The sequence below is a fragment of the Myxocyprinus asiaticus genome, chromosome 33 (assembly GCF_019703515.2).
Source record: "Myxocyprinus asiaticus isolate MX2 ecotype Aquarium Trade chromosome 33, UBuf_Myxa_2, whole genome shotgun sequence".
NCBI lineage: Eukaryota > Metazoa > Chordata > Actinopteri > Cypriniformes > Catostomidae > Myxocyprinus > Myxocyprinus asiaticus.
Window position 1 is genome coordinate 14,664,585 of NC_059376.1, and position 26,764 is coordinate 14,691,348.

At 39.6% G+C, this 26,764-nt stretch overlaps 1 protein-coding gene and 1 long non-coding RNA gene across 7 annotated transcripts in view; both read right to left on the reverse strand.

The window, feature by feature from the left end:
- The window catches only part of LOC127424522 (IQ motif and SEC7 domain-containing protein 2-like), a 117,932-nt gene that overhangs the window by 66,867 nt on the left and 24,301 nt on the right, over positions 1-26,764 (reverse strand). The window lies entirely within an intron of this gene.
- Positions 22,330-24,191, reverse strand: LOC127424570 (uncharacterized). Its single transcript, XR_007894490.1, has 3 exons — positions 23,245-24,191; positions 22,904-23,151; positions 22,330-22,815 (listed from the first exon to the last, which is right to left on the reverse strand). It is a non-coding gene; the product is annotated as an uncharacterized LOC127424570 (long non-coding RNA).

Here is a 26,764-nt window from a genome sequence, read left to right on the forward strand (position 1 = left end):
CATTTGTGTGTTATTAGTTAAAACAGATTGTGTTTGTTCATTACTGTAACTTAGATGAAGATCAAACTAAATTTCAAGGCAAATTTATAAATAAATGCAGGTAATTCCAAAGGGTTCACATACCTTTTCTTGCCACTGTATTTCACTATTTGATTTGAATGTCTGAACTCAAATCTAGTTATCTGCCAACTTAGACAACATTTTTGGACATAATAGGCACATTTCAGTGTTCAGTTTGAATGTCTGACCTCAAAACCTAATTAATTGCCAACTTAGTGTTTTTGGACATCATCGGTATGTTTAAACTCTCAAAAAGTTGTGAGCTTGCTACCTTGAAAGCATTTTTGGCATAGGCGCATTTGAATGTTAGATTTTGACACGAAAACCCAAAGTCTAGTAGCAAGTTGCCAATCTAGGCAGTGACTTTAAATGTTCTATTTAAACATTCAAACTTCAAATCTAGTGTGCTGCTTACTTAAACATAATATATAGGTACATCCAGTGTTCAATTTACATGAATTTAAAATTTAAGTGAGCTCTCATTAAGTGCAATGTAAATGACAGCATTTTTAGGCATAGGCATGGGAATGTTTGAACTTCCACTGTCAAAACCTTGTGAGCTTCCCACCTCGACAACACTTTTAGGTATCACTGGCAAATTTGAATGTTAAACTTGGACGTCCAAACTCAACACCTAGAGAGCTGCAAACCTAGACAGCATTGTTTGGCATTGTAGGCGCGTTGAACATTCGCTTTGAATATCCAAACTCTAAAACCTGGTGAGCTGCCATCCTAGACATCCTAGAGATTTTTGAGAGCATTACAGGTTTGGTACATGTGAACTCAAAATCAAGTAGACACATTTGAATGTTTGAATTTAGCATTTTTGGGCAAAGGCACATTTGAATGTCCAATTAAAATGTTCAATCTCAAAACCTACAGTAGTGAACTGCCTACCTAGACAGCATTTTTGTGTAACATAGGCACACTGAAATGTCTGTTTCAAACCTGTAAACTCAAAACCTATTGAACTGCTTACCTAGGCAGCATTTTTGCACATAGTTGAAAGTTCAGATTGAATGTCCAATTTCGAAACCTTGTGAGCTGCCAAAGTAGACATTTTTGGGCATCGTAGGCATTTGTAAAATGTTTAAATTGAGCAATTGACTCAAACATTCAAATTCGAAACCCTCCTAGACAACATTTTTGGGCACTGAATGAACCACACACAAAACCTTGCAAGCAGCTACCAGAAATGGTGCATAGGTAGGCAGCTCACAAGATTTTGAAACACAGCCAGAGAGTAAGGCAGAAGAAAAGACATATAGAGAAACCCAGGGATGAGCAGCAGGATAAGTGGAGAAACACCTACACCTCGAATGGTCGATATAGCATTTGAAGAGGCCACAGGATATAGGTTTGAAAGCTCACAGGAAGACACAGAGGTGGCTGAAGGACAGAACTAGGACTTCACACAGAGGAGTAGAGAGGAGAGTGGGAGGAGAAAGAGGACACTTACATTTCCTCCAAGGTAAATTAAAGTTAATAACTGAACATTAATTCATGTATTGATTCATGTAATAGTAAAAGCTATTTTAAATAAACAGTTCACAGCATCAAAATGAGTGTATTATAAAATGTTATAAGCAGTTCTGTTCATTTACATTAATCTTATCTGATGTGTAATCAAAGGACGCTTTTCTCTTTTCAAGTGACTGTGATAATCGGTTTCTTTATTCTGATTCACAGTCTCCACAGTTTTCAGTCAAATTACTGTGTAATTTAACGATTTCTGTTATAAAAATATAAGATAAATATGCTTTACAATGTCACTCTTCATTTCAGCCCACTTAAGATTATTATTCATTCTGTTTACGAGATTTATTTGGTAAAAAACTGCGCTGTTCATGGCAATCTCCCATTCATTCCTATGGGGAGTTTTGCAGAGCTTGTCAGAGCAAAGCGACAATAACCAAGAGGTGTATCCTTTGTTGGCACTCACAACCCACAATTCTTTGCATCAACAGAAACGTAAATCATTTCTCATCCATGTTAATATTTTTCTAAAACATCAATACCAAATTACCAGAAAATATGATGTTCAAATGCAAGTTATATTAATTCCCAAGTTAAAGTACCTCAGTAGATGGAAGTAAAATATATAATATGTAAAATTATAATATTACAGTACAGTATACTGTATATTGTAAAATAAAGTATTATAAAGTCAATATAGAAGTACTGCCACAAAATCATAAACATAGTTATAACACTCCTAAAGTTTACCCCAGAGATTCCCTTCTCACTCAGAGCGCTAGTGAGCAGGTTGAGAGTGTTGTGTGCTATCATTCTGTAGCATCCACGATACTTTCTGTTTCCGTTTGTTCTACGAAGACCATCTTGTTTAAGAAAAGTTAATTTTTTAGCTGAGCTGAGGACGTAAGACACATCTCATGTTTCTGGTCTTATTGTGTTAGATACGTCAGTGCACGTTATTCCAATAAAAAAAAAAAAAATCTCTTCGTAATCTTTTATCAAAATGTAATAACTTGCTCAGTCACTGAAATTACTTTCCTTTCCGTTGACATCACGAATCCCACATACCAGTACTTTTGCTCAATGAATATCATGTTTCACAAATTAAACCTAATTTCTTCATGTCTAAATATTTTTAATGAGTTTACCAAAAATTACTAAAAGTATTGCTAGAGTTGGTTTAATACAATGCTGTTGGAATACTTGCTGGGCAGTCGTTTTGCAGAAATACTCCCACATAAATGACTCCTCTAATCAGTTTAGTAAAGTTTCTGTAATGTGCTTTTAAAAGCTTTTCTGAATACTCTAAGAAAGACAGCATTTCAGCAAATGCTTTAAGGGTGTGGCTTCCTTGTTTTCCAGTAGTGGTATGCCTGCACCAGCAAGCTCAAGACTTTCTTTCACACAGAAATATAATCCCGACATGTCCTTAATGTTATCAAATAAGATGTGTGGTTTGAAAGCTCAAGATTTTATGTCCAGCTCACATCTTTCACATGGCAACAAAAGTCTACTGCCAAATCAGATAGCAAACTAGAATTCTTTTATACTAACAAAGCCACCAGTTTGACAAAATGTGCTGATTTTTTATCAGGATTCATTTATATTGATGCACTAAGAGAGTAGCAAATAAGAACTCTAAAAAAATCTAGTTTGAAAAAGGAGGAGAAAATCATTTACAAGCTTGTGGGCACAAGGGATGATAATTACTCATATTTGTTCCACCAAACCATCCAAAAATCATATAATTGAATTTTAGCGAACTGTGGATGCCACAGAGCAAAACATTATCATATATTTTGGGAACGTCCAAATATTCAAAATTTAAAGTAGCAAGACATTCAAGAGGCCCTTACACACAGTATATTCCTCTGCAAAGAAAGAAGAAACTCTATTCTTCTTCTACGCAACATGATCACACGGGAGGTCAGCATGTTGTTTCCGATAGTTCCGATACACTAGGATCGGCGACATTATACCGCCGTCATGTCCTCACAGACATGTCTGCAACGGCTCCAGCTCAATTGCTTGTGCCCCTGTGGCGCACCCAGAAGCGTGTTGTATCTGGATGTGCGTCACACCAACGGGGAACACCGTGAATAGAATCCTGTTGTGATCAGGGAGTAATCACGATCACATAATCAGTGATGGCCGCGCTGCGCTGTTTGGCCACATGGGGCAGTGTTCCGAATTTCAGTAAGTATACGCCGATTTTAGATAAAGAAAAGTTGACCTACTATTTCCGATCTCACTGTGAGATCAGTCTGTTCTACGTCTGGTTCTAAGATAAAAATTTGATGGGTATACTTTTGGCTTTTAGCAATAACATGTAAATGGCTGCAATCATTGGCTTGATGTGATCACAGAGGTTTATAGGATGTGAAAGATAAGACCTGACTTTTCTGTTATTAGTAAACAGAAGTAAACTGCTTACATGGACCCTTTTTACAGTCTATTATGATGAATTTCCATCTTAATTCAACAAAGTAAATATAGCAAACTTATTCAAATTTTCATTTTTGTCATTATGTAAATAAAGACGGGTATGTATCCAATGTAACAGAAACAAAACAAGGCAGTTTCACACGACACGGGACCTGACAACTGGTAAAATTGCATGTGGCATTTGTTTCATCATGGTTAAAAACTTAAAATCAAGAACTTCATTGAGTCACCCACATCATGTCTCTCACAGTTTACTAAAAACAGCATATCGAAATAAAAATACATAAAAATAGTATTAATATGGGATATTAAGTCTTTTTAGGTGTAATGTATCTACACATTTAGGCATGTAGGCACTGTAGTCTCTTGTGGTCCACGCAGTGTTGTCAGTTTGAACTGGTCAATAACTTGATGAATTAACTGTGTATCTTTTTAAATAGTCATGGAAAAAAGCATTATTGCTAAAGCAGACAGCAACTCTAAACAGATAAACAGCACCTATTTATTATAGACTGACTGTATTCAAAGCATTGACGAGCTGCTTAAAATACATTCTTTTACAGCATTTGTCCACCATTCACAACATTCAACCATGCACAATAAAATATTAAGATATTTTGTGCAGTGAAATGTTTTGTTTATAATTTAATTATAGACTATAAAATAAATGTATTATTCGATGACAGAGTTGTGTATGAAGCTAAACTTCATGTTACGAGTTGAATTTGGTTAGTTATGACATTTTTATTTTAAATGTTTATTTTATTTTTATTGTAAACCACTATATCTCTGACAATTTTGAAGGACAATTCTGTTAAATTGATGACTCAAAATTATTATTCTCCATGTTTTTGTGGTTAAAGAAGAGCTCAATGAAATTTTCTTTGGTTGGTATTTAAAGATTTCAGACAGATTGCAGACCAACGCGGCTGCCGCTCAAGCAAATATCATTTATAAAAAAAAATTATCTTCTGCGGCAGCTGCTGCGAGACGCACACGGACGCATCAGGGATTTAGGTACAAAAGCAACACGCAGAACTGCCCTGCATTATGTGGTTAATCATGTCCGTGAGGACATGGCCCTAATATTATCAGTGGGCTATTCCAGTGTTTTTGGATGCAGCATTTGCAGTCAAATTGTGAGACGTAACTTCTCAGCGAGTGCTAATTACTACTGTGTTGACCCATTTGTATTTACTGTATTTTCCCAAATCAGTCTGCAGATAGAGAAAAAATCTCAGTATAGACTATTATTTCTATAGATAGGGATCATTTTAAATAAAAACTACATTAATTTGAATTGACAAATTGAAAATGAAGTAGAAATAAAAAACAAAACTAAGATTTGACACAGTAATAACTCTGGATTTAATGACTAATGCATCTTTCACTTTCTTTAGTCTATGTTTGAGTGGAGGGGAAAAAGCATCAAATAATTGAAAAAGTCAACAGAATGCAATAAGAAGTGTGTTGAAGGACAGTTTTGTCTTCATACACCAAAAGCATATGCTTTCATTCTGAAACCACTTTGAAGTTTGTTCAGCAGGAAACTAATCATAAAATATAGAGGTGTTTTTGTTACATTTATGTTGACAAACTGTTTTTCTTAATTGTTAAGTTTAAATTAAGTTTAAAAATTGATGTTGAGTTTACAGTTACAATTTTAATTAATGAACAGATTCATTCAGACTCGGACTCAACTCGGCCTGTTATGGACTCGGTCTTGAGTCCGACTCGGCCCCTTTTGGACTCGGACTCAATTGTTTAAAGACCCGGACTTGAATCAGAAAAAGATTTTACTCGGACTCGACTAAGGTGGACTTGAACCCAACACTACTAATAAGATAATTATAAGTAAATTGAAAAATAATCTATGTAATATCCATCCATCCATTTTCTATACCCACTTATCCAATGTAGGGTTGCAGAGGTGCTGGATCCTACCCTACCTTGGGCTGAAGGCAGGGAAACGATCTATCGAGATCTATGTAATATGACTTAAATATATTTATTTATTTATTTTTTGACATAGCAATCATCAAAACAGATGCAGAGGACATGCCCCCACTTTTAGAAATGTATATGTTCGTTGTCAACATTTTTGGGAGATAATTATTTTTATTCATTGTGTCCTGCCACTTTAACCACTCCTATGCCCCTGATTTTGAGGCTTGTGACTATGGCAGACTGTAAATGGTACAGCACTGCACTGGCATTGCTTTGTCCCCTAGTTACCAGGACACCACTGCTGCCTGGCAACCCAGCGGCTGTGCGTGTGTGGGTGTATTATGAGGAGTGCCAAGTGATGGATTCCAGTGTCCAGAGACAGAGATGGAGGAATATTACATTCTGTCTGCCAGCACCTGCAACCCTTTTTCATTTCACAGCCTTTAAATGAGCTATTAACACCAGTAACCACTTTGAACTCAGCACACAAACACTGCACAATATGTCATATGAAAACTGATCATTATTCTTTAAACCAAACAAACAGGCAAACAAAGTCTACACAGGGCAATATGCATAAACTCATAACACTTTTTTCAAACCACACTTTTTAACTTTGGGTAAAGTATGATTAGAGTAAAACATGGAATAAGTTAACACAAGATTATGTTAACCCAGAGTAATTAATCCTGGGTACTCAGGTTTCATAATGTACATTTGTAAACACTGGGTTAATGTTTTTATTTGCATATTCTCATACCTCAAATTGACAATTGTCAAATTGATGATCTCAGCTTCCAGCCACCCATACAATGGCTGTCCTGTGAACGTGCTTCAAAGTCTTATGATTGATTAAAGAATATGGCCCGCCCCCACCCCCACTGTTTACAGAGCCTATAGATGTCACAGAGACAAGTGTGATATTTCATGGCACAGATTTCAGTGATATTTGACAGGTAGGGACATTTTCTGCATGTCATTTCATTTAAAAAAAACAACACCTTTAACAAGCTTGCCATCATAGTTTGACATTTTAACTGTTTACTCAGACTCTGATAGTAAACACAGTCCATCACATTTCTGCCACTCTACAAAGTGCATGAATATTCAATGAGGTGAGCACTGTTTAGATTGTGATTGGTTGTCTGTTGAGCAATTCACCGTAACATCTTTTCACACTGTATCCCTCTGTCACTGGAATTAAGGGCATCATAAAACAAGGTTAAAGCAGTGCTAATGTCACGTTTAAATGTGTTTTTGTCCATGTTTTGAATTCATGTCTTTTATTTGGAAGTTTAGTTCAATGCTTCCTGTTCCTGTTTCATGTCATGTGGTTTCCTTGTCATGTGACTGTCATGTGACCCTCTTGTTTCACCAAGTTTATTAGTCCATGTTTATTAGTCCTGTTAATTTTAATTGGTTTATGTACATGAGTCTTGTTATCTTAGGTGTGTTCGACTTCATGTAGTGCTGCGCAGACCGATCGGAGTTTGACTTGAAGCAGTGCAAGTTGCTCAGAAATTTTGTCTGACTTGAGATGGCACCAGCGCCGCATCACCGTGACGTATGCCATTAAAGTACCGTGAGAGCAATTCAAGAGCAGCCGGCTGGTGCATCCAGCGCAGCTTCTCCAGAGTGACTGCAAGAGCTCTGATGACGTCACAGCTTATTCGTGATTGGCCAGAATCACAGATGACAACGGCTGTGTGTGTTTCCTAGGATGCGTTCGAATAGCAAATGACACATACTTCTTATACTACTTCTGCTATGTCAGTCTGTGGCAGAAATAAGAGTAGTATGGTGGTATGCCATTACCAAGGTGTTTATTATGACACCTCCAGTTGCACTAAACTCTCGCTAATTTGTGTTTTTATAACAGTACATTGTTTATCTCATATTATAATATGTTTATCATAGTAATATGTCATGTTTATTCATAGAAACTTTTATTCAAAATTATTAAAAATACAGAGTCCTTTATTGGTATTAAAATAAATAGACTTTTATTGGACTTTCTCTTGTACACACAGCAGGCACTGTATTAAGACGAACTCAAACTTTTCAAATCAATAATGTTTCTGGTTTTTATATGAAAATTTCAAACCTCTGTCTATCTGAATTCCACTTCGTCTGTAACCAAAAAAGAAAACATTGCAGGTTCTTCCGTTACTAACGTGGGTCAGCACACAACGGGAAGCAGAAGGTGTCTGGCTTGACGGCTCCATTTTCAGCTCCTCCCCCGACTCGGCAAATTTCGCCGATCGGTAAGGCAAGCTGCAGTCGAAGTCAAACACACCTCTTGTCATCCGTTCTGTTCTGTCATTAGGTGTGTTCAACTTGAACTGCATCTCGATATACTGATTTGCGAGATTTGCCGTTTGCAGTCGGGGGAGGAGTTTAAAAGAGAGCTGTCAAGCCAGACACTTTTGCTGAACCTACATCAGTCACGGAAGTTCACGCGATGTTTGCAGACGAAATGTGATTCAGATAGACAGATGCTTGAATTTTACACAAAATAATCAGAAACATTATTAATTTGAAAGGTTTATGTACTGCTTAATACAGTGCCTGTTGGGTGTGCAAGAAGTACAATAAAAGCCTGTATTATTTTAATACCAATTAAAATACGAGTTAGTATTTGTAATCATTTTGAATGTTTTTAATGAATAAACACAATATTACTATGACAAACATAATATAACATGATATAAACATGATGTACTGTTAATAAAAACACAGTTGTGAAAGTTTTCGCCGAACTGGAGGAGTCCAAATAAACACCATGGTAATGGCATACTACCACACTATTCTTATTACTGACATAGCAGAAGTAGTAAAAGTAGAATGTGAAGCATGCAATTGCGAAAGCAGCCCATGAAACACGTGTAACCATTGTCATGTTGTGAGTCTGGCCAATCGTGAATGAGCTGTGTTGTCATCAGAGCTTGTGCAGCTCCTCTGAGCAACTGCAGCGGCTGCGTCAGCTGGCTGCTCTCAAATCGCTCTTGCAGTACTTTGATAGCATACGTCACGGTGACGCGCTGGTGACAAAATTTCTAACCAACATGCACAGCTTCAAGTCCAGCGCCGATCGGTTTGTGCAGTGCTGCATGAAGTCTTCTTCTTCTTTGGATTTATTGGCGGTTGGCAAACCAGCTTAGGTGCATTTCTGCCACCTACTGGGATGCAGTGTGAGGCATTAATGAAGAAGGAAATAAAAATATGGAAAAGAGAGGAGAAAAAAAAAAAACACCTATCTGAAATCTAATTGTTTAATCTGAATATCATATTATTTCCCAAGGACTTGATGTTATATTCTTCTAATCAGACCTGTTGTCTTTAGGTAATCTAATACAGCCTGTTATTCAATAAGTTCTGTAATGTTAAAGTATTTATCCCTTTGGATATGGCTTTAACATCTTCTCTGAGCTGAGATCTTTCTTTGTATTAACCTATGCATTCTAATAGAACATGTTCAACAGTTTCCAGTAATCCACAATTATTGCACAGTCCATTGTTATGCTTTCCTATCTTAAATAGTGACTGGTTCAATGCAGTGTGTCCAATATGGAGTCATGAAATTACTGTGTCATCCCTTCTTTTGCCACAAACTACTCTCTCATTTCCTACCTCATTTATAATTCCATATAGATGTCTTCTATCCTGGGTCCACATTTCTTGCCACCTCCTTTTAACTGTCTCTTTAATTAATCCTCTCATTTCTGCTTTACTCAGTGGTGCATTAATATCTATTCTTGGATAATCTAATGCCTGTTTAGCCATTTCATCTGCTAGTTCATTACCTTTTACCCCCACGTGTGCCTGCACCAACAGAAATAATGTTTTTATCCCTTGTTGTTGTATTCTAAACCATGTCTGAAAGTTTTCAAAAAGAATATCCTTTCTAGAATTAGATTTCCTATTCATTAAGCTGGTGTAGGGCTTTACTGGTTGTTTAGATCAGTGTTACTATCAGAAATAATTAATAATTATTTATTTAGTTATTAATTAATATTTTAATTAATTAATTGAATCTAACTCATTAAAACCTCATATGGGGCTTCAGTAAATGTAGTGCGCTACGTTTAGGAGCGGGATTGGTTATTAGCAATAATTAATAATTATCAAAGATAATTATTAGTTATTAAAATCAATAGAACATTGATTTGAATCAAGGTTAGCTTTTTTTAATCCAATCAACAATTATCAAAGATAATCGTTAATTGTTAACATCGATGAAACATTGATTAAAATTAACACTAGCTTATTGATCATTCAAATTCAACAATCATCAAAGATAATTATCAATTATCAAAAATCAATAGAATATTAATAAGGATCAATATTGCTGGGGCACCACCCTGGAATCAGGGACTAATAACCAGATAGTATAACAGTCTCAATATTAGATTGTTCTCTTAGGAAAATCGACATCCGAATATCGATTTTCGAAAAGAAACAATGAAGGCTTGAATCCGAGCACTGACATCCGTCAGCATGTGACACATGTGTATGCAAAACAAACCAAAACACTTCTCTTTGAAATATAAAAGTTTATTTATGCAGTAATATCAACTAATAATTAATACAATGCAGTCAATAAACTTCCGACTTACAACTACAAACTAAACAGTGATATGATTGGATATGGAAACCAAAATAATCCTATAACACATGAGGGTGTGTGTGTGTGTGTGTGTGTAAGGAGGGACGTGCACAAAATGGCAGACGAGACTCTCGTGGAGAGTATGTCACGCGAGACTCCCGGCCAGAGAATATGGCCGCGAATGTTGGCGGAGAGAAACCAGTCAATGGCGTCTACCAGTTTACCGTGTGTATCTGCTTGTACGATAGCTTAGGGACAAAGCTGAGCTTTATCACGAAGCTATCTACTAGCCAAAAATGTGTGCGAGAATGTTTGAGAGGGGTCACGTGTGTGTGGTTAGTACGAGAGAGAATAAAGTGACGGCCCCAAAGGCGGTTTGGCTTATGCTTGGCAAGTTGTGAGTGAAGTCAATTGTCAAACAGAACCAAACTTTGAAATAAGGATTCTTATGCATACACACTGTGACAAACTGGCACGTAGGATGCCTCACATGGGGCACCAATTATTATGTAGGGCTTTACTGGTTGTTTAGATCAGTGTTACTATCAGAAATAATTAATAATTATTTCTTTAGTTATTAATTAATATTTAAATTAATTAATTGAATCTAACTCATTAAAACCTCATATGGGGCTCCAGTAAATGTAGTGCGCTACATTTAGGAGCAGGTTTGGTTATTAGCAATAATTAATAATTATCAAAGATAATTATTAATTATTAAAATCACTGGTAAGGCCAGAAAGAGAGTCAGAACAGACCATCACATTTAGTGGCTGAACCTCTTCCAACCACTGAAGGGCCAACTGTATTGCTATAATTTCTGATGAGTAAACAGATAGATGATTAGATGTTCTTCTCCCTATTTTACAGTCAGACTGAGGAATAACTACTGCTGCTGCATGTCCAGACGCTGGATCCTTTGAACCATCAGTATAAATTTGTATACAATAAAAATACTCTTGATCTATATATTGCCTCACTATCATATCCTTAGAAACCCATATTTGTTTGTCATTTATTTTTTCCAGCAACTATAAATTGACTGATGGCATTGAAAACATCCAGGGAGGTAACACTGGCATTGCCACTGTTGGGCTTACTACAACATTAAAAATTCCCATTCGGTGAGCCTCATTATTTGCGTTCCATCCGAAACTCGCCAACTGATAATATTTATACTCCTAACAGTTGTCTAGAACTTTCTTTACAGGATGACTATAACTATGTCCTTTTATTGATATCCAATAAACCATTTTAATTTGTAACCAGTGAATTTCCTAAGGCATTTCTCCCACTTTCACTTGAAGAGCAGCTACTGGTGAAGATCTGAATGCACCACAACAAATTCTTAATGCCTGGGATTGGATAACTTCTACCTTTTTTTCAGAGATGCAGAAGCTGAACTATATACAGTGGTGTGAAAAAGTGTTTGCCCCCTTCCTGATTTCTTATTTTTTTGCATGTTTGTCACACTTAAATGTTTCAGATCATCAAACAAGTTTAAATATTAGTCAAAGATAACACAAGTAAACACAAAATGCAGTTTTTAAATGAAGGTTGTTATTATTAAGGGAAAACAAAATCCAAACCTACATGGCCCTGTGTGAAAAAGTGCTTGCCCCACCTGTTAAAACATAACTTAACTGTGGTTTATCACACCTGAGTTCAATTTCTCTAGCCACACCCAGGCCTGATTACTGCCACACCTGTTCTCAATCAAGAACTCACTTAAATAGGACCTGCCTGACAAAGTGAAGTAGACCAAAAGATCTTCAAAAGCTAGACATCATGCCGAGATCCAAAGAAATTCAGGAACAAATGAGAAAGAAAGTAATTGAGATCTATCAGTCTGGAAAAGGTTATAAAGCCATTTCTAAAGCTTTGGGACTCCAGAGAACCACAGTGAGAGCCATTATCCACAAATGGCGAAAACACGGAACAGTGGTGAACCTTCCCAGGAGTGGCCGGCCGACCAAAATTACCCCAAGAGCACAGCGACAACTCATCCAAGAGGTCACAAAAGACCCCACAACAACATCCAAAGAACTGCAGGCCTCACTTGCCTCAGTTAAGGTCAGTGTTCATGACTCCACCATAAGAAAGAGACTGGGCAAAAATGGCCTGCATGGCAGAGTTCCAAGACGAAAACCACTGCTGAGCAAAAAGAACATTAAGGCTCGTCTCATTTTTGCCAGAAAACATCTTGATGATCCCCAAGACTTTTGGGAAAATACTCTGTGGACTGACGAGACAAAAGTTGAACTTTTTGGAAGGTGTGTGTCCCATTACATCTGGCGTAAAAGTAACGCCGCATTTCAGAAAAAGAACATCATACCAACAGTAAAATATGGTGGTGGTAGTGTGATGGTCTGGGGCTGTTCTGCTGCTTCAGGACCTGGAAGACTTGCTGTGATAAATGGAACCATGAATTCTGCTGTCTACCAAAAAATCCTGAAGGAGAATGTCCGGCCATCTGTTCGTGACCTCAAGCTGAAGCGAACTTGGGTTCTGCAGCAGGACAATGATCCAAAACACACCAGCAAGTCCACCTCTGAATGGCTGAAGAAAAACAAAATGAAGACTCTGGAGTGGCCTAGTCAAAGTCCTGAACTGAATCCTATTGAGATGCTGTGGCATGACCTTAAAAAGGCAGTTCATGCTCAAAAACCCTCCAATGTGGCTTAATTACAACAATTCTGCAAAGATGAGTGGGCCAAAATTCCTCCACAGCGCTGTAAAAGACTCATTGCAAGTTATCACAAATGCTTGATTGCAGTTGTTGCTGCTAAGGGTGGCCCAACCAGTTATTAGGTTTAGGGGGCAATCACTTTTTCACACAGGGCCATGTCGGTTTGGATTTTGTTTTCCCTTAATAATAACAACCTTCATTTAAAAACTGCATTTTGTGTTTACTTGTGTTATCTTTGACTAATATTTAAACTTGTTTGATGATCTGAAACATTTAAGTGTGACAAACATGCAAAAAAATAAGAAATCAGGAAGGGGCAAACACTTTTTCACAACACTGTATATAATACTGCTATAATCTATAGTGGATCTTATTAAAGCACTATATATTCTCTTTAGGAAAGGGCAACTAGCCCCCCAATCTGTTCCAGCCAAGCATCATAATGCATTTATTCCCTTCTTACATTTGTAAGAATATATTCACTACTTTTTGAATATGGCATTCAAATGTTAACTTTGAATCCATCCATACTCCCAGGTACTTGATTTTTGATACTTGTTCTAATACCTGATTGAACATCTTTAGTTTAACGTTTGTTTTTTCCTTCTTGAAAAACATTCTACCTGCGTTTTAGTTACTGAGAATCAGAACCCCCAACTGTTAACAACTTTATCTATTGCCTCCTGCATTCTATCCTCCACATATTTGACATTCCTTCCCCTCTTCCATAATGCTCCATCGTCTGCACAGATATCTTCCAACCCCAGTCCCAATTTTTGAAAAGATTTCATTGATCATAATATTAAACAAAATGGGACTGCAGACAATACCTTCAGGTGTACCATTATCTATTGAGTATACTTTTGAATATGATGTTCCCACCCTTACCTGTATTGTCCGATCCATTAAAAAACTCATAACCCAGTTATATAACCTCCATTTTATTCCCATTTTCTTCATTTTGATTAGCAGGCCTTCTTTCCACATCGTATCATAAGCCTTCTCAATATCAAAGAATACCCCGATTAGTACTTCTTTATTCACTATTGCCTTTCTAATATCAGTTTCTAGACATAAAACCGCATCCATTGTACTGCGACCTTTCCTGAAGCCACTTTGATGTGGATATAGCAACCTTTTATTTTCAAGCATATAAACTAAACGATTCATCGCCATTCTTTCCATTAATTTGCAAAGATTTGAAGTTAGTGCTATAGGTCTATAATTTGTTGGAACAGACTGATCCTTACCTGGCTTTGCTATTGGGACCACAACACCATGTTTCCAGGAAGAGGGACGCTTTCCTTCTTCCCATATCCTATTGAAAAGATCTAATATTACATTTAATGATGGATGGATATGATAGATGTTTAAGCATTTCGTAACAAACTTGGTCCTTCCCTGGAGATGTATGTCTCACCCCCACAAGAATCTGTAAGCTCATATAAGTAAAAAATACATCTATAGTAGATCCAGAAAGACTTGTTTTCTTCAAGACTTCTGGGTTCTCTCTCAAACACTGTTCTCTGTATCTCCTCACCTCATCTGATACATTACCATTACTATGCACTTTAACAAAGGTTTTAGCTAATACTTCTGCTTTTTCTTCACTGACTATTTGTTTCTCTTCACTTATCAAAACAGGAAGACTGCAGCTCCTATGATTCCTGCCCAATTTCTTTATCATACCCCATAAATCACTGACATCTATTTTCTCTCCAATTGTGTCACAAAATTCTATCCAATGCTTTCTTTTGGCAATTCTTATCACTTTCCTAACCTGTGCCTGTGCTCTTTTATACAGTTGAAGTCAGAAGTTTACATACACCTTAGCCGAATACATTTAAACTCAGTTTTTCACAATTCCTGACATTTAATCATAGAAAACATTCCCTGTCTTAGGTCAGTTAGGATCACTACTTTATTTTAAGAATGTGAAATATCAGAATAATAGTAGAGAGAATGATTTATTTCAGCTTTTATTTATTTCATCACATCCCCAGTGGGTCAGAAGTTTACATATACTTTTTAAGTATTTGGTAGCATTGCCTTTAAATTGTTTAACTTGGGTCAAAACTTCTCACAATAAGTTGCTGGAATTTTGTCCCATTCCTCCAGACAGAACTGGTGTAACGGAGTCAGATTTGTAGGCCTTCTTGCTCGCACACACTTTTTCAGTTCTGCCCACAAATTTTCTATCCGATTGAGGTCAGGGCTTTGTGATGGCCACTCCAATTCCTTGATTTTGTTGTCCTTAAGCCATTTTGCCACAGCTTTGGAGGTATGCTTGGGGTCATTGTCCATTTGGAAGACCCATTTGTGACCGAGCTTTAACTTTCTGGCTGATGTCTTGAGATGTTGCTTCAATATATTCACATAATTTTCCATCCTCATGATGCCATCTGTTTTGTGAAGTGCACCAGTCCCTCCTGCAGCAAAGCACCCCACAACATGATGCTGCCACCCCCATGCTTCATGGTTGAGATGGTGTTCTTCGGCTTGCAAGCTTCACCCTTTTTCCTCCAAACATAACAATGGTAATTATGGCCAAACAGTTCCATTTTTGTTTCATCAGACCAGAGGACATTTCTCCAAAATGTGAGATCTTTGTCCCCATGTGCACTTGCAAACTGTAGTCTGGCTTTTTATGCCAGTTTTGGAGCAGTGGCTTCTTCCTTGCTGAGTAGCCTTTCAGGTTATGTCGATATAGGAATCGTTTAACTGTGGATATAGATACTTGTCTACCTGTTTCCTCCAGCATCTTCACAAGGACCTTTGCTGTTGTTCTGGGATTGATTTGCACTTTTCGCACCAAACTACATTCATCTCTAGGAGACAGAATGTGTCTCCTTCCTGAGCGGTATGATGGCTGCGTGGTCCCATAGTGTTTATACTTGCCTACTATTGTTTGTACAGATGAACGTGGTACCTTCAGGCATTTGGAAATTGCTCCCAAGGATGAACCAGACTTGTGGAGGTCCACAGTTTTTTTTTTTTTTTTTTGGCTGATTTCTTTGGATTTTCCCATGATACTGAGTTTGAAGGTAGGCCTTAAAATACATCCACAGGTACACCTCCAGTTGACTCCAATTAACCAATTAGCCTATCAGAAGCTAATTGGCTAATTGCCTAAAGGCTTGACATTATTTTTATTTTATTTTAATTCCTCATGTCATGCACAAAGTAGATGTCCTAAACGACTTGCCAAAACTATAGTTTGCAAATTTGAAATCTGTGGAGTGGTTAAAAATGAGTTTTAATGACTTCAACCTAAGTTATTGCTGAACTGACTCGAGATCAGTAACAGTCTACATAACACTGATTAACAGTTTCACTGTGGGATCAAAGCCCCCTAGCATAACTGCAAAACATTTAGAAACTGTTTCAAAACAGTATGACTTGTCCAGTTTGATACGCGCTCTGAAGCATTGTTTCTAAACAAATGATTCGTAAAGGTTTTGAAGCTTTATGAAGCAGTGTTTCGAAAGCGACCATCACTATTGTTCACTTTTAGAGTAGCAGACAGGAACCTTAACACTCCTAATCCAGTAACCTCCATGTCTTGGCTTGTGATGTGATGGTCAATACGAAAGCTTCGAAGCTTGTGTCGAAAAACCAACACATTTCACATTGAAGCACTATATCGGAACTTGATTCGTATTGGAAAAATCACGTTCCCTATCTGTCACTCACTCGATGTTGTGTCGATGTAGTGACACTAGGGAGCCCCAAACACCTCTGATCTTTGAAAAAAGGCCAATGGGAATTGGCGAGTGGAATTTGCATACCACTCCCCAGGACATACGGGTATAAAAGGAGCTGGTATGCAACCACTCATTCAGATTTTCTTTTCAGAGCCGAGCGGTTCTATTCATTGAGCTGAATTCTTCTGCCGAGTTCATTCACCTCATCTGCTGGATATTACTGTGCATTTCAGTGACTTCTCCCCCTGGGGTGGCCAGGGGCTATTCGGGGATCCCCCAGGTGTATAAGAAGCTCCCATCCAGGGCCTGTAAGTTCACGTCGTCTCTGACGGCTAAGGCCCACAGTGCCACTGGACAAGCCGCCTCCACCCTGCCCGCCATGACTCTCCTGCAGGTACACCAAGCCAAGGCGCTAAAAGAACTGCACGAGGGTAGTTCCAGCCCGGGATTGATGCAGGAATGCCACCTTTGGCTCAACCTGGTCGAGATGAGAGAGGCTGACAAGGCACGGTTCCTTGACGCCTCCATCTCCCAGGTTGGCCTGTTCGGCGACACCGTCGAGGACTTTGCCCAGCAGTTCTCAGTGGTGAAGCAGCAGACGGAGGCTATCCAACACATCCTGCCCCAGTGCGGCTCAAGACCCCGCACCCCATCTGCTCGTCGCCAAGGGCGTCCTCCTGCAGCAACAGCACCGGCTCCGCCGCAGCCCGCCCCTGCAGCCCGGCCCCGGCGTGGAGCCCACCGCAGGAAGCAGACGCCACCCATCTCACGGCCGGCCGCCAAGAACCTGAGAAAGGCTTTGAAGCACCCCTGAGATGGGCGACCCAGGGACGAAGAGACCCGCTGCTCTGGAGCTGGTGAACAGACCACTCCATCCCCCGGTGGAAGGCCGGGAGGACAATCTTTTGTTCCATTTTCATTTAATTTCGCCACATGCCCAAGAGGCTGTGGTACCCAAAAGTTCGACAAAAGAGCGGTTTTCTTGTTCCCTGGGTCACATATCTGGTGCGCACGGCCGTCATCACGACCACTGTCCACTGTCCCATTTCAGCAGGTTTGGCACTCCTGCACGCCCAGCTGTGGCACAAGCATGCCCACACTGGGTTGATTCCAACGGACTCCCCCCTCCCCGACCGATCCTATGGTGGGTATTAGGAGCCAGGTAAGTGCTTTGATGTCCCTCGACTCAGCACGGCCATGGGGCTCGAGCCCCCTCAACGTGGCACCTCAGGCTCTGCCCCGCCACGAGGCCCCACCCGCCGGTATGTCCAGGAGTTTGGACACATGGCTTGTGCTTTCCAACCCGTCGCAATGGCTGACCCGGTCCGTCTGACTCGGCTACGCGATTCAGTTCACTAGGCGCCCACCCAGGTTCAGCGGCGTACGCTTCACTTCAGAGAAGAGCGAGAACGCCACTACCTTGTATGCGGAGATCACTACCCTTCTACGGAAGGGTGCAATAGAGCCTGTCCCTCCGGCCGAGATGAAGAAGGGGTTTTATAGCCCCTACTTCATCGTACTGAAGAAAGGCGGTTGGTTGCGTCCAATCTTGGACCTGTAAGTACTGAACCGGGCTTTGCACAGTGTCCTGTTCAAGATGCTGATGCAAAAACGCATTTTAGCGAACGTCCGGCATCAAGATTGGTTTGCGCCGGTAGACCTGAAGGAAGCATACTTCCACATCTCGGTTTTACCTCGACACAGACCCTTCCTGCGGCTTGCTTTCCAGGGCTGGGCGTACCAGTAGAAGGTCCTCCCCTTCGGCCTGTCTTTGTCCCCTCGCGTCTTCACGAAGGTCGCAGAGGCAGCCCTCTTGTTTCACTATGTTTATTAGTACTGTCTTTTCATTGGTTTATTTTCATGAGTCTTGTTATCTTGTTATCAGTTCTGTTCTGTCATTAGTTATTAGGTTATTAGTTCTGGTCTGTCATTGGATGTCTTGTAGCCTTCATATTCTCTTGTCCTTCATTAGGTATTGTTTGTGTAATGTTGGTGTGGTCAAATTGACCACATTTCGACCACCGACGTTTTAGCACAGTGGGTGGACTTTTCAGGCATTCCCTTACGCACCATAGGCGAATACACAATGAAGTCTCTTTAATAGAAGCCAAAAAGGAGAATGGATGGTAATAGTGCCATACAGGTCAAGATAATCAAATCACAAACTAAGATGTGCCCCATGTGCCTATAGTCTACATACACTGACATACAGTTCCCATTAATGGAATTCGAGCTGCGTATGAACACCGTCCGAGTGTCATGTGGTCTGAAGCCCTTATACAATCATGGCAATTTATTAGCTTATGGCGCTTAAGCAACTCCCCCTAAGGAGCTATGTCACGGGCTCCATAAAGGCGCTCGTTTTTGCGCCATTAAGTCATATTTTCTGTTCTTCGGTGCACGAAATTGTCTAAGCCTGTGTTTGTTTCTAGTGACTCACTTCGAAGCAAGGATTATTTTTCTCCCTTTTGAGTGGCAAACACATAAGGACGTCGTTTACACAGTGTAAATTTCAAAGTTTTCCAAACATTACAAGGGACTGACGAGGACAACAGTGCTTCATCGAGGCTCGCAATTTCTCACCATAAGGCGTTATCCCCACTTGTTCCAGTTCTATGGCCTCCAGATTAGGAGCTCAGTGAGCTGGAGCAATTTGGGATTTTTGCTTTGTGTCTGACAAGATAGATGTGCGAAAGGACACCGGAATCCTCCTCATGTTTGTCACCCTTCCCCTGAGCGAAAGCGTAAGTCTCATCGGACATGCTCTGAGGCCTTGCCCGGTAGCCATTTTCTGACAAACAACGCATGCAAGAGCCACGCACGTCGTGAGCAGCTGCCATTAAAAAACGCTGTATGAGACAATTTGTCGCTGGTAAGGAAACAAAATGGGCCCCTTTTTCCCTATTATATTTTTCTGTGTCGTTCTGGGAGAATGCACATGAATAAGACAATAGAGGTGTGGCCTCGGCCTCTCTCTCTCTCTCCTCCCTGTTCGAAGTGCTGCTCACAGCGGAGGGGATCCTGCATGGACCAGCTGCAGAACGAGGGGGCTGGAATAAGAGAATATTCCCTAACTGAGTGATGCGAACCAACATGCAGAGTGCTATGTCAGTGCCATTATTCTCTTGGGATTCTATCAGATGATACAAGGTATTTTATTTCATTTTTTTCTTTCGGCCATTTCGTGGATCATGAGGGAGTTCTGGCGAGAGAAGAGACAGGTGCCCCATTCGAGCCCTTGACAACAGTTACTGGCAAGTTTTTGACTCTTAAAAAAGACCTGCTAGTGGCATCGCTTTTAGAGAGTCGTGATTTGCATGCCCTGTCGATCAATCCCTTGTGGCCAGATTTTGTGCCAGGGTGTTCAAAGGCTGTGTTAAGACCTCATTTGGGCTATTTGCCCAAGGTTATTTCTATGTCATTTCACTCACAGACCATTAATTTACAGTCCTTCTCTCCTTCCCCATTAGAGTCGGAGGAGCATGAAATGTTACATATGATTTGCCCAGTTCGGGCACTGCAAGTTTATGTTAACTGTACTAGCCAATGGCGTAAGTTAGAGCAGTTGTTTGTGTGCTTTGATGGCTGCAACAGAGGTGTTTCGGTGTCCAAGCAAAGACTGTCTCATTGGCATATTGATGCAATTTTGAGTGCTTATGAAGCGTGCAGTTTAGCTTCGCCTTAAAGTAGTCACCCATTCTACGAGGAGCATGGCATCAAAAGTAAAGTCAGGACATTACTGATGTAAAAAACAGCAACATCACTATTTGAAAAAGTCATTTTTTATCAAATCTAGACAGGCCCCAATTCCAGCAGCCATCACTCCAACACCTTATCCTTGAGTAATCATGCTAAATTGCTAATTTTGTACTAGAAAATCACTTGCCATTATATCATACACAGTTGAAAGCTATTTGGTTCATTAAATGAAGCTTAACATTGTCTTTGTGTTTGTTTTTGAGTTGCTACAGTATGCAATAGACTGGCATGTCTTAAGGTCAATATTAGGTCAAAAATAGCAAAAAAGAAACAGCTTTCTCTAGAAACTTGTCAATCAATCATTGTTTTGAGGAATGAAGGCTATACAATGCTTGAAATTGCCAAAAAAAACTGAATATTTCATACAAAGGTGTACGTTAAAGTCTTCAAAGACAAAGGACAACTGACTCTAACAAGGACAGAAAGAGATGTGGAAGGCTAGATGTACAACTAAACAACAGGATAAGTACATCAGAGCCTCTAGTTTGAGAAATAGACGCCTCATGTGTCCTCAGCTGACTGCTTCATTGAATTCTACCGGCTCAACACCAGTTTCATGTAAGTACCAATTTCTTTCCATAAAAGCAAAATCTGTACCTTATTCCAAACTTTTGGCTGCCAGTATATATATATATATATATATATATATATATATATATATATATATATATATTGTTTGAAATATGATTGGGGTCCAGAATGTAAAAAAGTTTGAGAACCACTGATGTCACTCTAAAGTTCAGGCCTGGTAATTGGAATGTTGCTGGTTTGCTCCCTGCTAAGACTGAGCCATGAGCTTTCAGGGTGTAACCCCAGGGTGTTCTGTCCCTGTAAAACGTTTATTGTAACATACTTTGTAAAAGTGTCAACTATAAAACTCATTAAAAGTCTGCCTGTATTGTGTCAGGCTGTATGGAACATCTAATTAGCACCTGAAGAAATGCCTGCTAACATTACTGATCAGATGACTTCCAGAAAATATTTTCACAATCAGTCTATGGTTAAATGAATTCACGGGAAGGAAAAAGTTAACCTGGTAAAACCAAATGTCCTGTTTGATGCAAACAGCCGTGGTTCATCATGTTTTTCATCAAAAAACAAATGCTGTGTCACTTGTTAACAAAAATAAATAATTCAATCCCATACATTTTCCCCAACATGTCTTTTCCCAAATCATAAATATTCTCCATATTACAGTTCTCTCTCTCTTTCTCTCTCTCTCTATATATATCTCCCTCTTTTTCTCCCACCCATGTTTCTTTCACTTTTTGTATTTCGCCCACCAAGTTGCTCTGAGCTCATACGGTTCCCTCGGCAACAGATCTCCTCCACTCAAGAGCTGTGTTTATTAAAGAGACCCGAGAGGGTGCTACTTATGGCTTATCACACATTACATATTCAATACCTCCAGAGGCTGGGGCACATCATCATACCAAACACAAACAGAACAATCCACTCACTGTCACTTATGTTCAAATAATCGTCCATCATTCTCCCGGTGCAAAATACAAGTAAGTTTTAATATGAGACTGATAAATCAAATATAAGAAAATCAAATAAGAGTGTAACATTTAATATTCAAAAGCTTTGAAAGGGGCTTCCCCAAATCACAGCAGAATTACTATGTGGGGACATTAAACAAGAAGTGTGATTAATTTTACATTAAGAGAGAATTCAAGATATTTCCTACACTGCCACTCCAACCCCTACTGGACACATCTATACTTAAATCTAAAACACAAGCCCCTCCAATTAGACCTGCTGCAAGACTGTGCAGTTAAATCATACATTGTTATCTTCAGCATGACTATCAATAAAGAACAGCACCCACATGTCCACACACTGTAATTAGCAGCTTTTAGATACTATAATTGACATTACAAGAGGTTGTCTGTACACAGGGGTGGATTGGGAAGAGAAATCAGCCCTGGATTTGACCTCAGCCAGTCGCGGCCCATTCGGCATAACACGGCTTCCCGTTTCAGCTTATTGCCGCCCGCAACAGGAAAAGTCACGGTTCTTCCTATGGCCAGTCCGCCCCGTCTGTACACAAAGCTTATACATGACAGCTTTGTGTGAGGAACAGATCATAACAGTTCATGGATGGGCAAGGAGGAGGCGGGAACCAGCTAAACAGTAAACATAAAGTTTTAATGAGAAACTCAATTTAAAACAAATGTAAACAAACACAGACACATATGCAATGTGGCCACGTACATCTCTCTCTCTCCTGAACCGGCATCTTCGGCTGCCCTTTATCTCGCTCTACTGCTGATCAGCTGATTCAGCGCAGGCCGTGCTCCATCACGGCCCGGCCACTCCCTCCTCCTCGTCACACTCCTCCCCCGCATGATTCAGGCCAGGGCGCCACTGGTCTGAAAAACTCCCCCCTCCAATCTCTGGAGGGGAGACGCTGCCCTTCCGGCTGTTCTGTCAGCCGGTGGTCCACCCTGCCTCCTGCGAACCTGGGGGAGAGACGAGGGGAGGCATAGGGAGAGGGAAAGGGCAAGTGGAGACACACAGAGAGAGAGAGAGAAGAGAGAGAAGAACTTGCTCACCGGCTCCCGGACGCGCTGTTGCCCGGTCCTCAACCGCTACTCCTCCCCCGGAGGACAGCAGCGAGTCCTCCGGCCCCTGGTGGATGGAACCACTCCTCCCCAATAGGATAAGTAAATCAGAGTCTCTAGTTTGAGAAATAGACATCTCACATGTCCTCAGTTGACAGCTTCATTGAATTCTACCCGCTCAACACCAGATTCATGTACAACAGTAAAGAGAAGACTCAGGGGTGCAGGCCTTATGGGAAGAATTGCAAAGAAAAAGCCACTTTTGAAACAGAAAAACAAAAAGAAAAGGTTAGAGTGGGCAAAGAAACACAGACATTGGACAACAGATAATTGGAAAAGAGTGTTATGGATCTTAACCCCATTGAGCTTTTGTGGGATCAGCTAGACTGTAAGGTGCATGAGAAGTGCCCGACAATACAGCCACATCTATGGCAAGTGCTACAGGAAGTGTGGGGTGAAATGTCACCTGAGTATCTAGACAAACTGACAGCTGGAATGCCAAGAATCTGCAAAGCTGTCATTGCTGCACGTGGAGGATTTCTGGATGAGAACTCTTTGAAGTAGTTTAAGAAGTTCTGAAATTTTTCTTCAAATTGTAATAGTAATTTTTCATATAATTAATGTCCTGACTATACATTGTGATAAGCTGAAAATAGGGCTGCCCCTGACCAAAGATTTTCCTAGTCGACTAGTAGGCGTTAATTTAAGCCATTTGTCGACTAGTCACACATTTATGATATTAATTTAATTACTTAATATATAATTAATATATATAATATACATATTTTGGGGGGGCATCAGAAAATGGTTTGAGTTTCAGGGCTGAGAAAGAATGTTATAAGTAACATTGCTAACACTGTTCTACATTACACAGAAATATTAAACCGTAATAATGAGCCTTTTAAATATAAATTTTTACAAGTGCACGCACGAAGCAGCAAAAGTGGTGTCTGAATGTGTCGGAAAAACCAGCAAGGAGACTGTCTGTACATTTTGTTAATTTATAGAGGGAAATGCACATTAGGGTTGTGCCGACAGACGATGATCTCAGGGATCGACGATGGTCAGAGTGATCGCCAATAGCTGATGCCACTGATGATGTCAAGACGATATTTGGCTTGTTTTCCCATGTATTAAATTGTTATTATTAATATTATTATTATTAGGCTATTATTATTATCAAATTAATATTACATATAATTTGCCCATAGGCATACAGACACGCACTTGAAGAAACACACTTTATTATATTATTAATAACAGATGACAGAATAGCCATTTATACAGCATGTTTATACGGAGGCGTGCAGTCTTGTGGAACATGTGTGTGTAAAAGGTTCTCACTCTTTGTTTCTGAATTTTTTTTTTTGAGAACAGTATTGTCTGAGTCCTGCAAATGACCTTAGACATCTCAGCTCAGGAGGTGTTTTGAGTTCAGTTTGCTTTATTTCCACAGAGCAGTTCATTTTGACCACAACTCTGCAGTCTATACATCTGTGATACATCTATAATTTAATTTATAAATCACACATATACAGTGAAATTCTTTTTTTTCACATATCCCAGCTAAGCTGGGGTCAGAGTGCAGGGTCAGCCATGATACAGTACCCCTGGAGCAGATTGGGTCAAGGGATTTGCTCAAGGGCCCAACAGTAGCATCTTGGCAGTACTGGGGCTTGAACCCTTGACCTTCTGATCAGTAAGCCAGAGCCTTAACCACTGAGCCACCACTTGCCCCACATCTTATTTCATTCGTGTTCACATATGTCCAAATATACTGTGTAAAAAAGCAGGTTTTACCATAGGCAGAGTTTTTGGGAGTGCTGGGGTGAAGAACTCCCATTTATGTTCAAGGGGCCATACTGTGCATACTATTGTAGCATTTTAATGTATTTTGTTCTCGATGTAAAGTTATGATATTAATAAAAAAAAATGTACATTTGTTTTACATTGCACATCGGAGCAATGACAGATCTCCCATGTATTTTCACAGTGATTCTGCGTTGTCAAACACAATGCAAGCCACAGGGTTTATTGCCGAAAGAAATGTGGTTCTTTTTCACCAGTCGTGGTTTATATCTTTTAAAGTCAATCTAGGTTTTTTTTGGTAAACATATTGTTAGGATCACCACTAAAGCATTCAAATCCTTTACAGTGGATCTTAAGAGGTGATGTAACACATGAACTAGAAAGATTAGCGCAAAGAATGACAAGCTTTGTATGTGTGTAATTTGGAGCCATTTAAAATCAGATACAGTCAAATTCACAGTTGGACAGAGAAATTTCTTGCTAGAAGGCATATTTCATCATAGGCATATGACATTATAACTGTTACCTGCTAACACCCACCTGTTGCTGCGGTATGGATTGGCTTTTAAAGACGTAAGAGCCTAGTCATTAGTCCACACCACTGAAAGCTTTTTTTAATGTTGTTTTAAGCTTTCAACATGGTAATGCAGTACTTTCAACTAGCTATAACCATAAACTGAGGTGATTTAACTTTCAGTACTGACATTTCTGTCAACAACCAATATTTTCATGAAGGATAAACAAGCAAATTAATTTATTCCTTGCCTAAAACTAAAGTTTTAACCTCTGTTAAATGCTTTTGATTGGTTAAATTTAAACATAAAAAGTTTTTAAAGGAACATGAAGATTAAAGGAGCCTAATATTCCCCAGCACCCTTTTTTTCACTGTTGCTAACAATCTGGTGGATAGCACTTCAAAGCCTAACATATTTTTTAACTTTTTTTTTTTATATATATATACAAGAACATCTGCCTTTTGAGGGCTCCCTATTTTGCAAGTCATTCTGTAAAGCAAGGTTGTCATCGGTGGTTACACAAGAGCCGTTTGAAAGATGTGAATGAGTATTACATCTCTGAGCGGAGGTGAAGAGGATGCTCTCATACTCACATGCAGAAGCACACACACTCACAGAGAATCGTCTGTTGGTAAGAGGGAAGGGGGCGGAAGGGTGGCTAGAACCCTATGAACAGCCTGCGGGAATCTTCAGTTTCCACAGCAACAACATTATACATACAACGATCTGCTTTTCATGTGTGAAAAAATGCTTTTATGGAATTAGAAGAGACTAAATTGAAAACTGCTTTCCTTAGAGTGCAACTGTGTGTATGGGAAAACAGACACATTTGAACACACACACACACACACACACACACACACACACACACACACACAAGCTCTGACTTTGTGAACTCTGATGTTCTGACAAGTTAAACAGTTACACAGGACAGGAATCGATTTAATACTTTCCAACCAAGATACACTTGATAACAAAAAATCAGTCACAATTAGTTTAAGTATTAAAATGGCAGAGTTACTGACAAGCGCCATATCCCAAGACCTCCATCACACATTTTTATGTCAATTCCAACATGATCACCTGTGGCATTGCTCAGAGTGTGTTGTGCAAGCAACCTCTGAGACATTGTTTCTGGTCCCATGTAAACCAGGAAGTAATCACAATCACATATGACCAAAATCTTA